Source organism: Bombina bombina, chromosome 7 (genome assembly GCF_027579735.1).
Source record: "Bombina bombina isolate aBomBom1 chromosome 7, aBomBom1.pri, whole genome shotgun sequence".
NCBI classification, from domain to species: Eukaryota; Metazoa; Chordata; class Amphibia; order Anura; family Bombinatoridae; genus Bombina; species Bombina bombina.
Genome location: NC_069505.1, coordinates 478,569,881 through 478,586,871, shown reverse-complemented (window position 1 = coordinate 478,586,871; position 16,991 = coordinate 478,569,881).

Sequence of the window (16,991 nt, the reverse complement as noted above, 5' to 3'; positions counted from 1 at the left end):
TACCTTATGAATGACAGTCACAGTGGTTACCTTATAAATGACAGTCACAGTGGTTACTTTAAAAATTACAGTCACAGTGGTTACTTTATAAATGACAGTCACAGTGATTACCTTATGAATGACAGTCACAGTGGTTACCTTATAAATGACAGTCACAGTGGTTACTTTAAAAATTACAGTCACAGTGGTTACCTTTATAAATGACAGTCACAGTGATTACCTTATAAATTACAATCACAGTGGTTACCTTATAAGTGACAGTCACAGTGGTTACCTTATAAATGACAATCACAGTGGTTATCTTAAAAATGGCACTCACAGTGGTTACCTTATAAATGACAGTCACAGTGGTTACCTTATAAATGACGGTCACAGTGATTACCTTATAAATGACAGTCACAGTGGTTACCTTATAAATGACAATCACAGTGGTTACCTTATAAATGACAATCAGTGGTTACCTTATAAATTACAGTCTCAGTGGTTACTTTATAAATGACAATCACAGTGGTTACCTTATAAATGACAATCAGTAGTTACCTTATAAATGACATTCACAGTGGTTACCTTATAAATGACTATCAGTGGTTACCTTATAAATGGCATTCACAGTGGTTACCTTATAAATGACAGTCACAGTAGTAACTTTATAAATGACAGTCACAGTGATTACTTTATAAGTCACAGTCACAGTGGTTACCTTATAAGTGACAATCAGTGATTACCTTATAAATGACAGTCACAGTGGTTACTTTATAAATGACAGTCACAGTAGTTACCTTATAAATGACAGTAACAGTGGTTACTTTATAAGTGACAGTCACAGTGGTTACCGTATAAGTGACAGTCACAGTGGTTACCTTATAAATGTCAGTCACAGTGTTTACTTTATAAATGACAGTCACAGTGGTTACCTTATAAATGAGTCACAGTGGTTACCTTATAAATGACAGTCACAGGCCTAGATTTGGAGTTTGGCGTTAGCCGTGAAAACCAGCGTTAGAGGCTCCTAACGCGGGTTTCTTACGGACTCCGGTATTTAGAGTTCAGTTACCGACACTCAAAAATCACTCAACGCTCAAATTTCTACCGACACCTCAGACCCAGTAGTAAACATATACCGACAAAATAAACATTCACGAATCACAAAACAAATATTACACAAAGTACACTTACACTCATACAAACACTACACTATGTTTATTTTTAAGATTTAATAATTTTTCATCAAAATACAAATGATCAAAGTTGCGAGATCTCGGGTGTTAGAAAAAAAACTACACAAATCAATTTTCCCATTGACTTACATTGACACACGGGAAAAGACCCTCATATACCTACATCTAACTAATAACATTATCACAAATATACACTCATCGATGCATACAAACAATATACACCACATGACATAAAAAAAATATTTATTTATTACAAAAAGAACACGATTTAGTTACTTTTTCACACAAGCTCATGACGTCACTCACTTTACGAGGAAAACCAGTCTTAGAAAAAAAAAATTACCAAATTTTAGAGCCTCCATTGACTTCTATTGGGAAGACGTGCTCGTGCACGCGAAACCCACATTTCCCTAACGCACGCAAATAGCGTAGACCGAAAAACTCCAAATACCAGCGCTAGAAAATACATACTTTTATGCGTTAGACCCAGCTATGATAAATAGATCAAGAAATGACTATTTCCCTATGGTGGATTTATGGATTTTAATTATTGAATATTCACAACACCATTAAATTGTTTCAGACTTTTATATTACATCAACTACAAATCAACATCACTAGTAACAAACTTTTTGTTATCAAAATATTACATTTAAACGGACACAAAAATAATGTAAACTTTTCAGGATTCACAAACACTACACAATGGGAAACAATTCTCATTTACCTTTATTATTGCATTTCAGTTATTCAACTCATATGCTTGCAGCAACAGCATATCTACATAGGCTTAACACATGATCAGTCATGGATGCACATACATTACTTTTAACATTCACTCATACATGTGCATTCAAATGATGGGGGAAAAACACATTACATTCTCTATAGGAATCACAAAACACAACATATGGATTTTACTGTACTTTTAACATCATGATTCACTCACAATAAACCATTAGGAATTACGTACAACAAGAACATCATTACACCAGATTACAGATGTCACTTTATGGGAAGGAACAACAATGCCAGACCGCTATATAGAAGTCAGCATATGTGGGACACAATCACAATATATACGTACATGTACATAACACGCATCACCCATCACGCAACCACAAAGCACACATTTAGATTTTATTCAGCACACAATAACAATGTAGCACAATACAACAACACAATGAGGATTTCAGAACTACATAGGCAGGTTAATAATATCATGACGTCATTAGAAGATTCAACCATACACATCACAGATTCACGACTGTACCGCCCCTTTCGGAACTTTAACACTCAATACTACAATACAACATATACGTAAAGAACAGTTTGGAACAGCATTATTAGGGAGATTTGAATGGGACAATTAATAAATATTGTCAGATCGCAAATCACTTATATATATAATACTACAGATGACAGCAGGAAGTTATTCAGCATTAGTGCCATTTGAAAGGGACGCATACAATATTGACAGCTCGGCAATCACTTATATACACAATACTACAGATGGCAGACGGGAAGTTCGGAATTATTATTGCGATTTGAAAGGGACGCATACAATATTGACAGCTCGGCAATCACTTATATATACACAATACTACAGATGGCAGATGGGAAGTTCTTCAGTATTAGTGCGATTTGAAAGGGACGCATACAATATTGACAGCTCGGCAATCACTTATATATACAATACTACAGATGGCAGACGGGAAGTTCGGAATTATTATTGCGATTTGAAAGGGACGCATACAATATTGACTGCTCGGCAATCACTTATATATACAATACTACAGATGGCAGACGGGAAGTTCTGAATTATTATTGCGATTTGAAAGGGACGCATACAATGTTGACAGCTCGGCAATCACTTATATATACAATACTACAGATGGCAGACGGGAAGTTCGGAATTATTATTGCGATTTGAAAGGGACGCATACAATATTGACTGCTCGGCAATCACTTATATATACAATACTACAGATGGCAGACGGGAAGTTCGGAATTATTATTGCGATTTTAAAGGGACGCGTACAATATTGACAGCTCGGCAATCACTTATATATATACAATACTACAGATGGCAGATGTTACTTTATCGTTTACAAACAATATTGCAGCAACATTGATCGATCACATTCGATGCACATTATACACAACTATGCACTTTCATTCATTTTAGCCTGGACGTGTGCTTTTTACTATAACTTTGCGTTTCATAAATATTGATTACGCATATGATCAAACATTACATTACAAACACTGTATGTGTGATATTTGACACTTTCACATTGAGATTCATTGTTGGAAAACAACATTTCAGCAAACAACCAAAAAACGCCCACTGTGAAAGCATTCGCGCCACTCACATACAAACAAGTGAATACAATCAGCAATCATTACAAACTCACTACCATTGGACTAATTGTACTATAAATCCCCCAAACAACATGGCCAATGCATCACTTGTGATCCACATCAGATCAAGTGCTTACCTTGTTACGCTGTTTTGAAAGATGGATGACAATGACATGGTAGACGCTGCTGGTGCTGCTATTGGCAAACTAGCTGTTGGTCGAATCAGGCAGCCTCTGCGGCTCAGACTGAGATGAAGGGGTCGTCTGGTTCGAGGTCCTCCTGTCTACAGGGTGAGACCCACCTTGGAAAACATGAGCGACTTTGAGGTTTATGATAAGTATCGGCTCAATCGCGAACAGCTCATTGGCCTTTACGATCTTCTTAAACCTCATTTGGAGCCACGTATAAGAATAAGGACTGCTGTTCAGATGCTAAGCTGTCTATACGTCCTGGCCTCCGGGAGTTTTCAATCCGGAGAACTGTACATGCATGAATTCTTTGATATTGCTGAATTGCCCAATGTCTTGGGAGCCATAGATTGTACCCACATTGTGCTGCGTGCTCCAATTGATGACTTGCCCTTCAGAAATCGCAAACATTTTCATAGCCTCAACGTGCAGTATGTTTGTGACGCACGGATGAGGATTATGCATGTGTGTGCGAATTTTGGAGGGGCTAGTCATGATGCCCGCATCCTCTCTCTGTCGTCCCTGTGGAGACCGTTTGAGGAAAGACAAATGCCCCCTGGTTATCTCGTTGGTGAGTATTTGTGCACAACATGGTTAATTAGTTTGACAATTGCCACTGTAGTTTTAAAATGTTAGCGTAATGTTCAGCTATAGGATGCAATTTAACCATTTTTTTTTTACCCCGCTAATGTCTAGTTTTAGTTCAATGCAGATATGTAGCATGTCTTACCGTAAATGCTCAGATAGAGAATGCAATGTAACCATGTAGTTTGCATTTTACACAAAGTTTGGTTTAGGAGAAATACGCATATGTAGCATGTCTTAGCTGAAATGGCAAGATATTAGCTAATGCAATTTAACCATGTCATTGTCTCTTTCCGCTAATGTCTTTTAGTTCAATGCAGATATGTAGCATATCTTACCTTAAATGCTCAGATAGAGAATGCAATGTAACCATTTAGTTTGCATTTTACACAAGGTTTGGTTTAGGAGAAATACGCATATGTAGCATGTCTTAGTTGAAATGGCAAGATATTAGCTAATGCAATTTAACCATGTCATTGTCTCTTTCCGCTAATGTCTACTTTTAGTTCAATGCAGATATGTAGCATGTCTTACCTTAAATGCTCAGATAGAGAATGCAATGTAACCATGTAGTTTGCATTTTACACAAGGTTTGGTTTAGGAGAAATACGCATATGTAGCATGTCTTAGTTGAAATGGCAAGATATTAGCTAATGCAATTTAACCATGTCATTGTCTCTTTCCGCTAATGTCTACTTTTAGTTCAATGCAGATATGTAGCATGTCTTACCTTAAATGCTCAGATAGAGAATGCAATGTAACCATGTAGTTTGCATTTTACACAAGGTTTGGTTTAGGAGAAATATGCATATGTAGCATGTCTTAGCTGAAATGGCAAGATATTAGCTAATGCAATTTAACCATGTCATTGTCTCTTTCCGCTAATGTCTACTTTTAGTTCAATGCAGATATGTAGCATGTCTTACCTTAAATGCTCAGATAGAGAATGCAATGTAACCATTTAGTTTGCATTTTACACAAGGTTTGGTTTAGGAGAAATACGCATATGTAGCATGTCTTAGCTGAAATGGCAAGATATTAGCTAATGCAATTTAACCATGTCATTGTCTCTTTCCGCTAATGTCTACTTTTAGTTCAATGCAGATATGTAGCATGTCTTACCTTAAATGCTCAGATAGAGAATGCAATGTAACCATGTAGTTTGCATTTTACACAAGGTTTGGTTTAGGAGAAATACGCATATGTAGCATGTCTTAGCTGAAATGGCAAGATATTAGCTAATGCAATTTAACCATGTCATTGTCTCTTTCCGCTAATGTCTACTTTTAGTTCAATGCAGATATGTAGCATGTCTTACCTTAAATGCTCAGATAGAGAATGCAATGTAACCATGTAGTTTGCATTTTACACAAGGTTTGGTTTAGGAGAAATACGCATATGTAGCATGTCTTAGCTGAAATGGCAAGATATTAGATAATGCAATTTAACCATGTCATTGTCTCTTTCCGCTAATGTCTACTTTTAGTTCAATGCAGATATGTAGCATGTCTTACCTTAAATGCTCAGATAGAGAATGCAATGTAACCATGTAGTTTGCATTTTACACAAGGTTTGATTTAGGAGAAATACGCATATGTAGCATGTCTTAGATGAAATGGGAAGATAGAGAATAATATTGAACTAGATTATTTTTTTTAAAAATAAACGTTTGTTAGTGGATTATCGTGTACAAAACTTTTTATTGGACTCCAAATACTATTTTGAGGATTCAGTTTGAATTATGTTCTGTTCATAATTTATAGGTGATTCTGGGTACATGAGCCGGCCTTGGCTCATTACCCCCTTGCGTAGCCCGACTGATGTGTCTGAGGAGCGCTACAATAGGGCTTATAAGAGAACCAGGGAGGTGGTTGAACGGATGTTTGGGCTCCTGAAGATGAGGTTCAGGTGCCTGGACAGGTCAGGAGGAGCCCTCCAGTACAACCCAAAGAAGGTGGCTAAGATCGTTGTAGCCTGTAGCGTCCTGCATAATATTGCACAGCGGGCTGGGATGCTGCAGGGCGTCCCGGCGCACCGAAACCTCCTCAGAGATGAGGAGGATGATCCTGTTCTAGAGGGGCCATTCCGGGACGAGGGGCTCAATGTCAGAGCAGACATCATCAACCGCCACTTTAGACGGTAAATAATAGAAGTTAGACTGGAGTATTGTCAATAGATGTGAACTCTAGGGAAATGACAAGTAGAGAATTGTGCAAACATGTTAGGATTGTTCATCAAATGCTAAAAATGTGTTTCATTTATTAATATAGGTGATGCTCTGGGCATTGGGTCCTGTAGCGAGTCTTTGCCACCTGGTTTTTAAAGAGGACATCAGATGGTAAGTATAAATGTATGGACTGTTGCTGGCATGAATTGTACACAAATACATCATATGGCATACATTTTCTAAACTAGTATTTAGTTTACACATTACTTAAAATGTAAATACTCAGAAAGGGATCCTCTAGCATAACTATCCTCTAGCATGACTATGGTTCAATGTCACACATTAGAGGTTCGTCCTGCTCAATATGACTCATCTTCACACTTGATAGAACATAACACAAGATGCTACACACGCTTAGTAAGCTAGTGACAGAAATTTATTCTGAAATGGGGGGTGGGAGAGGGGTACAGAACTGATTCACACACTTGTAGTAATTTTTAATAAACTTTTTCTGCCATTAGGGAGCTGACTTAATCTAAAGACTGAAAGGGAAGAATTAGAAGCCTGACAGTGAAGATTGACAGTGGAAAAAGCCAAGATTGAAATTGAAGTATGCCAATGGGATCATGTCTGGCATTATCTTTCCAATCTGCTGACCTTGAAAACCATACAAAGACATGTTCACATGGTAAGTGCCAACTATTTGATAGAATAAGGCTGTGGAGGCATCCTATTGGAGACACTTATATTATTTTCAAATTTTTAGATGGTATTTCACAGTCCTCTATTTTGGAAATGATGAATAACACACCTATTGAAGATCAACTGTTTACCCCTGAATTGACTTTCAAAGACCATGCATTATCCAGGTTGGTGTACCAATGCATGCTAGTTAAGAATCACAGGAAGAATGTTGAATATTAGTAGCTTACATACATTAGTCATATTTAGTTCATAATTATATATTTAGGGATCACAATCAGACACTTAGATGATTTTACTTTTTTAGATGGTATTTCACAGTCCTCTATTTTATGAACTGATGAATAAGACACCTATTGAAGATCAACTGTTTACCCCTGAATTGACTTTCAAAGACCATGCATTATCCAGGTTGGTGTACCAATGCATGCTAGTTAAGAATCACAGGAAGAATGTTGAATATTAGTAGCTTACATACATTAGTCATATTTAGTTCATAATTATATATTTAGGGATCACAATCAGACACTTAGATGATTTTACTTTTTTAGATGGTATTTCACAGTCCTCTATTTTATGAACTGATGAATAAGACACCTATTGAAGATCATACAAAGAGAGAAGCGCTCTACCAGGAACGAACAACAGCTCAGTGGCTTGTTCTATGGCGATTTACCACCCGGAAGCAGCCTCTTTTAGACCAGTGTGCTTTTCACAGAAGAAAACTTTCCTGAAGTATATCAGTCTGATCCCGCCAAGTAAGGTCAGTCCAGCCCCGAAATACCAGGCAATTCTCCTCTGAACAAGGAACATGACAACCCCAGACGATCGTTTCGGCCTTCTATGGGCCTCGTCAGTGAGGTGCAGCCACATTCCTCTAAGCACACTGGGCAAGGAGTCCACGTCTGGTTTCCCCCATCACCCATAGGGAGACTTCCCCAGGGTCATAATAATTTGCATACAAAGAGAGAAGCGCTCTACCAGGAACGAACAACAGCTCAGTGGCTTGTTCTATGGCGATTTACCACCCGGAAGCAGCCTCTTTTAGACCAGTGTGCTTTTCACAGAAGAAAACTTTCCTGAAGTATATCAGTCTGATCCCGCCAAGTAAGGTCAGTCCAGCCCCGAAATACCAGGCAATTCTCCTCTGAACAAGGAACATGACAACCCCAGACGATCGTTTCGGCCTTCTATGGGCCTCGTCAGTGAGGTGCAGCCACATTCCTCTAAGCACACTGGGCAAGGAGTCCACGTCTGGTTTCCCCCATCACCCATAGGGAGACTTCCCCAGGGTCATAATAATTTGCATACAAAGAGAGAAGCGCTCTACCAGGAACGAACAACAGCTCAGTGGCTTGTTCTATGGCGATTTACCACCCGGAAGCAGCCTCTTTTAGACCAGTGTGCTTTTCACAGAAGAAAACTTTCCTGAAGTATATCAGTCTGATCCCGCCAAGTATCGTCAGTCCAGCCCCGAAATACCAGGCAATTCTCCTCTGAACAAGGAACATGACAACCCCAGACGATCGTTTCGGCCTTCTATGGGCCTCGTCAGTGAGGTGCAGCCACATTCCTCTAAGCACACTGGGCAAGGAGTCCACGTCTGTTTTCCCCCATCACCCATAGGGAGACTTCCCCAGGGTCATAATAATTTGCATACAAAGAGAGAAGCGCTCTACCAGGAACGAACAACAGCTCAGTGGCTTGTTCTATGGCGATTTACCACCCGGAAGCAGCCTCTTTTAGACCAGTGTGCTTTTCACAGAAGAAAACTTTCCTGAAGTATATCAGTCTGATCCCGCCAAGTAAGGTCAGTCCAGCCCCGAAATACCAGGCAATTCTCCTCTGAACAAGGAACATGACAACCCCAGATGATCGTTTCGGCCTTCTATGGGCCTCGTCAGTGAGGTGCAGCCACATTCCTCTAAGCACACTGGGCAAGGAGTCCACGTCTGGTTTCCCCCATCACCCATAGGGAGACTTCCCCAGGGTCATAATAATTTGCATACAAAGAGAGAAGCGCTCTACCAGGAACGAACAACAGCTCAGTGGCTTGTTCTATGGCGATTTACCACCCGGAAGCAGCCTCTTTTAGACCAGTGTGCTTTTCACAGAAGAAAACTTTCCTGAAGTATATCAGTCTGATCCCGCCAAGTAAGGTCAGTCCAGCCCCGAAATACCAGGCAATTCTCCTCTGAACAAGGAACATGACAACCCCAGACGATCGTTTCGGCCTTCTATGGGCCTCGTCAGTGAGGTGCAGCCACATTCCTCTAAGCACACTGGGCAAGGAGTCCACGTCTGGTTTCCCCCATCACCCATAGGGAGACTTCCCCAGGGTCATAATAATTTGCATACAAAGAGAGAAGCGCTCTACCAGGAACGAACAACAGCTCAGTGGCTTGTTCTATGGCGATTTACCACCCGGAAGCAGCCTCTTTTAGACCAGTGTGCTTTTCACAGAAGAAAACTTTCCTGAAGTATATCAGTCTGATCCCGCCAAGTAAGGTCAGTCCAGCCCCGAAATACCAGGCAATTCTCCTCTGAACAAGGAACATGACAACCCCAGACGATCGTTTCGGCCTTCTATGGGCCTCGTCAGTGAGGTGCAGCCACATTCCTCTAAGCACACTGGGCAAGGAGTCCACGTCTGGTTTCCCCCATCACCCATAGGGAGACTTCCCCAGGGTCATAATAATTTGCATACAAAGAGAGAAGCGCTCTACCAGGAACGAACAACAGCTCAGTGGCTTGTTCTATGGCGATTTACCACCCGGAAGCAGCCTCTTTTAGACCAGTGTGCTTTTCACAGAAGAAAACTTTCCTGAAGTATATCAGTCTGATCCCGCCAAGTAAGGTCAGTCCAGCCCCGAAATACCAGGCAATTCTCCTCTGAACAAGGAACATGACAACCCCAGACGATCGTTTCGGCCTTCTATGGGCCTCGTCAGTGAGGTGCAGCCACATTCCTCTAAGCACACTGGGCAAGGAGTCCACGTCTGGTTTCCCCCATCACCCATAGGGAGACTTCCCCAGGGTCATAATAATTTGCATACAAAGAGAGAAGCGCTCTACCAGGAACGAACAACAGCTCAGTGGCTTGTTCTATGGCGATTTACCACCCGGAAGCAGCCTCTTTTAGACCAGTGTGCTTTTCACAGAAGAAAACTTTCCTGAAGTATATCAGTCTGATCCCGCCAAGTAAGGTCAGTCCAGCCCCGAAATACCAGGCAATTCTCCTCTGAACAAGGAACATGACAACCCCAGACGATCGTTTCGGCCTTCTATGGGCCTCGTCAGTGAGGTGCAGCCACATTCCTCTAAGCACACTGGGCAAGGAGTCCACGTCTGGTTTCCCCCATCACCCATAGGGAGACTTCCCCAGGGTCATAATAATTTGCATACAAAGAGAGAAGCGCTCTACCAGGAACGAACAACAGCTCAGTGGCTTGTTCTATGGCGATTTACCACCCGGAAGCAGCCTCTTTTAGACCAGTGTGCTTTTCACAGAAGAAAACTTTCCTGAAGTATATCAGTCTGATCCCGCCAAGTAAGGTCAGTCCAGCCCCGAAATACCAGGCAATTCTCCTCTGAACAAGGAACATGACAACCCCAGACGATCGTTTCGGCCTTCTATGGGCCTCGTCAGTGAGGTGCAGCCACATTCCTCTAAGCACACTGGGCAAGGAGTCCACGTCTGGTTTCCCCCATCACCCATAGGGAGACTTCCCCAGGGTCATAATAATTTGCATACAAAGAGAGAAGCGCTCTACCAGGAACGAACAACAGCTCAGTGGCTTGTTCTATGGCGATTTACCACCCGGAAGCAGCCTCTTTTAGACCAGTGTGCTTTTCACAGAAGAAAACTTTCCTGAAGTATATCAGTCTGATCCCGCCAAGTAAGGTCAGTCCAGCCCCGAAATACCAGGCAATTCTCCTCTGAACAAGGAACATGACAACCCCAGACGATCGTTTCGGCCTTCTATGGGCCTCGTCAGTGAGGTCCGCATTTAACATTGCACCAGCAGCTCACAAGAGCTGCTGGTGCAACGCCGCCCCCTGCTGACTCGCGGCCAATCGGCCGCCAGCAGGGAGCTGTCAATCAACCCGATCGTATTTGATCGGGTTGATGTCTGGCGATTCCTGTCCGCCTGTTCAGAGCAGGCGGACAGGGTTATGGAGCAGCGGTCTTTAGTCTTTAGACCGCTGCTTCATAAGTTGTGTTTCTGGCGAGTCTGAAGACTCGCCAGAAACACGGCCCTTCAAGCTCCATACGGAGCTTGATAAATGGGCCTGTTAGATGATTTTACTTTTTTAGATGGTATTTCACAGTCCTCTATTTTATGAACTGATGAATAAGACACCTATTGAAGATCAACTGTTTACCCCTGAATTGACTTTCAAAGACCATGCATTATCCAGGTTGGTGTACCAATGCATGCTAGTTAAGAATCACAGGAAGAATGTTGAATATTATTAGCTTACATACATTAGTCATATTTAGTTCATAATTAGATATTTAGGGATCACAATCAGAAAAAGGAATACATATTATAGTTGATATAGAGGTATTTGAATGGACATGAAATATTACATTTATGTTCAGCATACATATATATTATTGAAATGTGATATACATTATTATGTTGAATTAGAAATTCAGATATTTAAATTTATTTTTTATTACACAATAGAATGGTGTATGGTTTTTTTTTTTTTTAAATTTAATTAATAAATATCTTGATAAAATGTTGAACAAAGTTAGGGCATAGACACAAGATGATTGTAAATGTATTTTATGAATATTTGACAACGTGTGTATTAACTTTGTTAAAAAAAATAATTTTTATTTCAGATTGTCATCTGATGACTTCCAGGAATATTTTTTGGTTTTTGTTTCAGAAACTTTTTATTTTTTAAATGGTAATAATAAACATTTTAGTATTAAATACACTCTTTTGAACAGATTATAATAAATATCCAGATAATCTGTCAATAAAAAACAATTTGACTCCCATGACTGGTAGTTGGCTATTTGACAAGCACATGCATAAGATCAAATAATGCATTCATTGTAGAAAATCCACTGATTCTGAGAATATTACATTAAACTATCTTTTTTAACATTCATTGGGGAGTGAGATCCATCGATGCTTTTCTTTTGAAATTCTTAGATGTTAAAATAATTTCGGATATGTAGTCAAAATTTGACATAAATTATTTGTTTTCACTTTTAAGAAGGGGAAGTGGTTCACTTACATTAAAGTGACAGTGTTGTTGAATGTAAAATTAATTTTATAAGATCTTGTATCTTCCTTAGGTATCTCAAAAGATTATTTTCTAAATTCTTTTAATTTTTACATTTATAAATGTTAGGTCATTTAACTTGATATTTTTCACAAGCTAGTTATTGGATGCCAGGTTAATCGATTTAATTTTCTAGTGGAGTCATTTAACTATAGTTATTAATATTATGTAGTTTTTAAAATCTTACCTCTTGGGTTAGACATCACATATCTATATATAATTTTCATTCCCCTTTAGTTTATTTTGACAATGTTAAATCAACATTCCAAATGTTTTGGTCCTTAAAGGGACATTCACAAAGTATATTGTGTATTGATTTTTCAATAATTCATAAAAGAATTTAAACATATTTAGAAAGTACTATAGAATTACATTCAGTCTTTAAATATACTTTTACAAAGATACATCAATGCACATATCTTAGTCAATTACATAAGGCATCTATGTGCAACCAACAATCAGCATCAAAATAGCCTATGTAGATATGTATTTAATCCAAGAATATATAATTACAATATAATGATTGAATACCAAAACATATTAAGTTGTTCAAATATTATAATCTTATCCAAAATGCATACATAACATATAGCTTAATGTCCCTCTAAGCTGAAGACTCCGAAATATCTCCTTTACAATATATATTTCAGTCAGTGTGTAAAACAATCCAGAAGTTAATCTAAATTTGCTTTACTAATATGTTATACTAATTTAGCAAAAGGAAGGTGCTTAGGTTTCTGATTTTTCAAGCATTATTGTGAAATGTTTCTTTAAAGGGACATGAACTCAAAATATACTTAAAGGGAGACAGTTAAAAAATTAATGATTTATACATTCTGAATGAGTATTCTATTTTAAGCAACTTTAAAAATTGTCTCATATTATGAATGCTCCTTGTGATGTTGCTATCATTACTTTAAAAATAAGGCATTAAATAGATAATTTATTTGCTTCAGTACTCTGGACAGAACTTGGTTTTTTTGGTTGGATTAATTTATCCAACAATCATCAAGGACAACCCAGGTTTTTGGAAACAATTGTCCGTAATCTAAAATATCATTATTGATTTGCAAAGAAAGATAACAAGATAATTCTTAACATTTGAGAATCGGATTAAATTATAAAGTTGTTTAACATTTCATGCTCAATCTGAATCACGAACGCTAAATTTGTTTGTACAGTGTCCCTTTAAGAGATTTAAAGAGTGTATTTACTTCTCTTCTTATCTTGACATACTTTGCTTGAAAAGCATATCGAGATAGGCTCAGTAGATGAAGATTGGTGGATGCACAGAGATGCCTTATGTGATTGGCTCAACCATGTGCATTTAAATTTCTTCTGTTGAGGATATCTAAATACTAAGATAAATTGAGTTACATTTTAAAGTCTAAACAATTTTCTATCTCTACAGATCATTTGATACAATTGTTTGTTTGTAATGTCTATTTAAAAATAAAGACGCCATTGCACAATAACATATATGAGCACTTCAGACAAATACAAGCTCGAGGTTTATTTACTAATAACAAACAAACCTGTAGTTTAACATTTATAAACAGATTATCCAAGTTACTGACATTATAACCTGAATTTGAACATTCAGAAATATTGCGTGGGAAACGCATCTTGAAACACCAGATTAGCATCTTTAAACATTAGAGTCTAATGTCACGCAATAGCACACAATCAATGTGCATTATAAATACATTTAATAGAGCAATATCAATACTTCACAATAAGTCAAGAAATGGATTTTATGAACAATAAAGACATACAATATTAAATGTGTATTTGTATTAAAGAAACAGACCGTTATTAAACCGAGAAATGTCTACAACATTTAATAATGTGACAGTATTAGATTTTAAAGAGAATTTAATCATTAATATTTAACGGATCACGGATATTAAATCTGCGTCACACATATCCGCATGACAGGCCCATGAGTTACAAATAAGTCTACATGAAAAATGAAGTTACAGCACCACCAGGAGGTATGTGTATGGAAGTTGCTAAGATATGAAACATTAAGGAACGGCCAATCAGAGTTCATCACACAAACACAACTTGAGTCAGGATGGTCTCACAGACATTCTAACAATATTTCAAACTTTTATCCAATCAGATGTACAGATAACTTGTCCCATGGTGCATCTCATGTTTACTTCACCATATAAAAGTCCATTACACGTTGCCATCTTTGTCAGTTCTCTAATGCCTGCAGGCAGTATATATTATTTGAAAAAAATTATATTCTACAACCCAGCAGGCATGTCACCTCCCAGGTTCACCAAGGAGGAGAGCGCTGCACTGGTCCACGCCGTCAAGGACTTTTATCCCCAGCTGTTTGGGAACAAGAGGAGGTTGACAGATGCGCCTGTTAAGAAGGCCCTCTGGGAGTCTATCACCAATGCGGTTAAATTGGTGTGTGACGTCCAGAGGAGCCAGGATCAAATCATGAGGAGATTCGGAGATATGAGGTTGCGCTTAACAAAAAAAGTCAACCTCATAAGGGACTGGGTACAAGCCCGTAAAAGAGGGGGCCAAAGAAAGGCCCCGCGGAAACTATACCTACTCCCTTATGAGGTGACTTTATGCGAGCTCCTCAATCTCCGGGTCCCCAAAAGATTTAGATCCTCGCCATCCTCGGCCTCCTCTTCTTCCCTCCCAGCTGCGGGATCTGAAAGTCCTGACGCGGGGGCCAGGGCAGCTGCTTCTCCGTCCGGTGGCCTGGGAGGAGATGATGGAGAATCTGAACCAGGTAACTATCCAACTTCATATAATATCTTAATATTTTATTTATTTTTAAAAAATGTGTATATAGTCAGATACTAAACCTATACAGATCTCACAACATACACTACATATGATGTTTAGATATCTGATTTTAGATTAGTGACACATGAAATAGGAATGATGTTTATTGCGCTCTACAGAATATGCGTCACAGAGCGAAAATGGAATTGCGCATACACGTTAACATGGGTTAGCTGTAAGTGGCATTGCTTTATACATGTTGGTCAAATGACGGATGCGTAATTCCGCTTGGAATCATTGCGCAATGATCGCGAAAATGGAATTGCGCATACACGTTAACATGGGTTTGCTGTAAGTAGCATTGCTTTATACATGTTGGTCAAATGACGGATGCGTAATTCCGCTTGGAATCATTGCGCAATGATCGCGAAAATGGAATTGCGCATACACGTTAACATGGGTTTGCTGTAAGTAGCATTGCTTTATACATGTTGGTCAAATGACGGATGCGTAATTCCGCTTGGAATCATTGTGCAATGATCGCGAAAATGGAATTGCGCATACACGTTAACATGGGTTTGCTGTAAGTAGCATTGCTTTATACATGTTGGTCAAATGACTGATGCGTAATTCCGCTTGGAATCATTGCGCAATGATCGCGAAAATGAATTGCGCATACACGTTAACATGGGTTTGCTGTAAGTAGCATTGCTTTATACATGTTGGTCAAATGACGGATGCGTAATTCCGCTTGGAATCATTGCGCAATGATCGCGAAAATGGAATTGCACATACACGTTAACATGGGTTTGCTGTAAGTGGCATTGCTTTACACATGTTGGTCAAAATGAAATGTGAATTATTATATATGTGAAGAATACAGTATTCTTATTTTCAATATTATACATAATAAAAAAAGAAGAATCCAAATAAATTATAACATATGCCCATCAATTGATGAGAATGAAATAACACAAAAAAATTAATTTAAGCTACAGTAAACAACACAACTGATTGAAAATAAGAGTACAGGATATATTTATCATGAATAGAATTGAGGAAACAATTAACTCATGGGACTACCAAAGGATTAATAGTTTTTAATTGATTTGCTAATAATGTAAAGATTTTAAACATGGCATGATTTGTATTAATGATATCCAATCCTCATTTAATATATTACAGATCTGGATGTTGGTGCTGGATCCTCAAGGCAGGGCTTGTCACAGTATGGTATGTCTCATTTTAATTGACATTTGTCTTAGAAACATGGACAGAACATTACATACTAAATCCACATTGTTCAATATTTATATGTATCTTCAAAATGGATTTTAAAACGTTTTGCAAATAAGAATAAATAAAACCAAAAAATAGGATTACATTGTAAGACTACTCTGATTTTGTTTGGAATTTAAGATATCCCATCTATTCTGGATGTCTTAATTTTAATGTAAGATTCTTTGAATGTCCAATTTATATTCTTCCCTTGTGTATTGCTTAATCTTATTTGTATACATTTTTAAAAAATACACACAATTTTGCATATGTTTAGATTTTAAAAATATAGATTCCATTTTTTAAATTGATCACGTCATTTAATGGACATGCCAACTAAATTTTACATAGAATTATTTTTAAACGTGATTTTATTGTTTTGTTTAAACATTTTATGAGCTACATTGGTTCAGTCTATTGTTTTAGTTCTTAGAAAAATTAATGGATTTTGGTTTAGGTTAAACA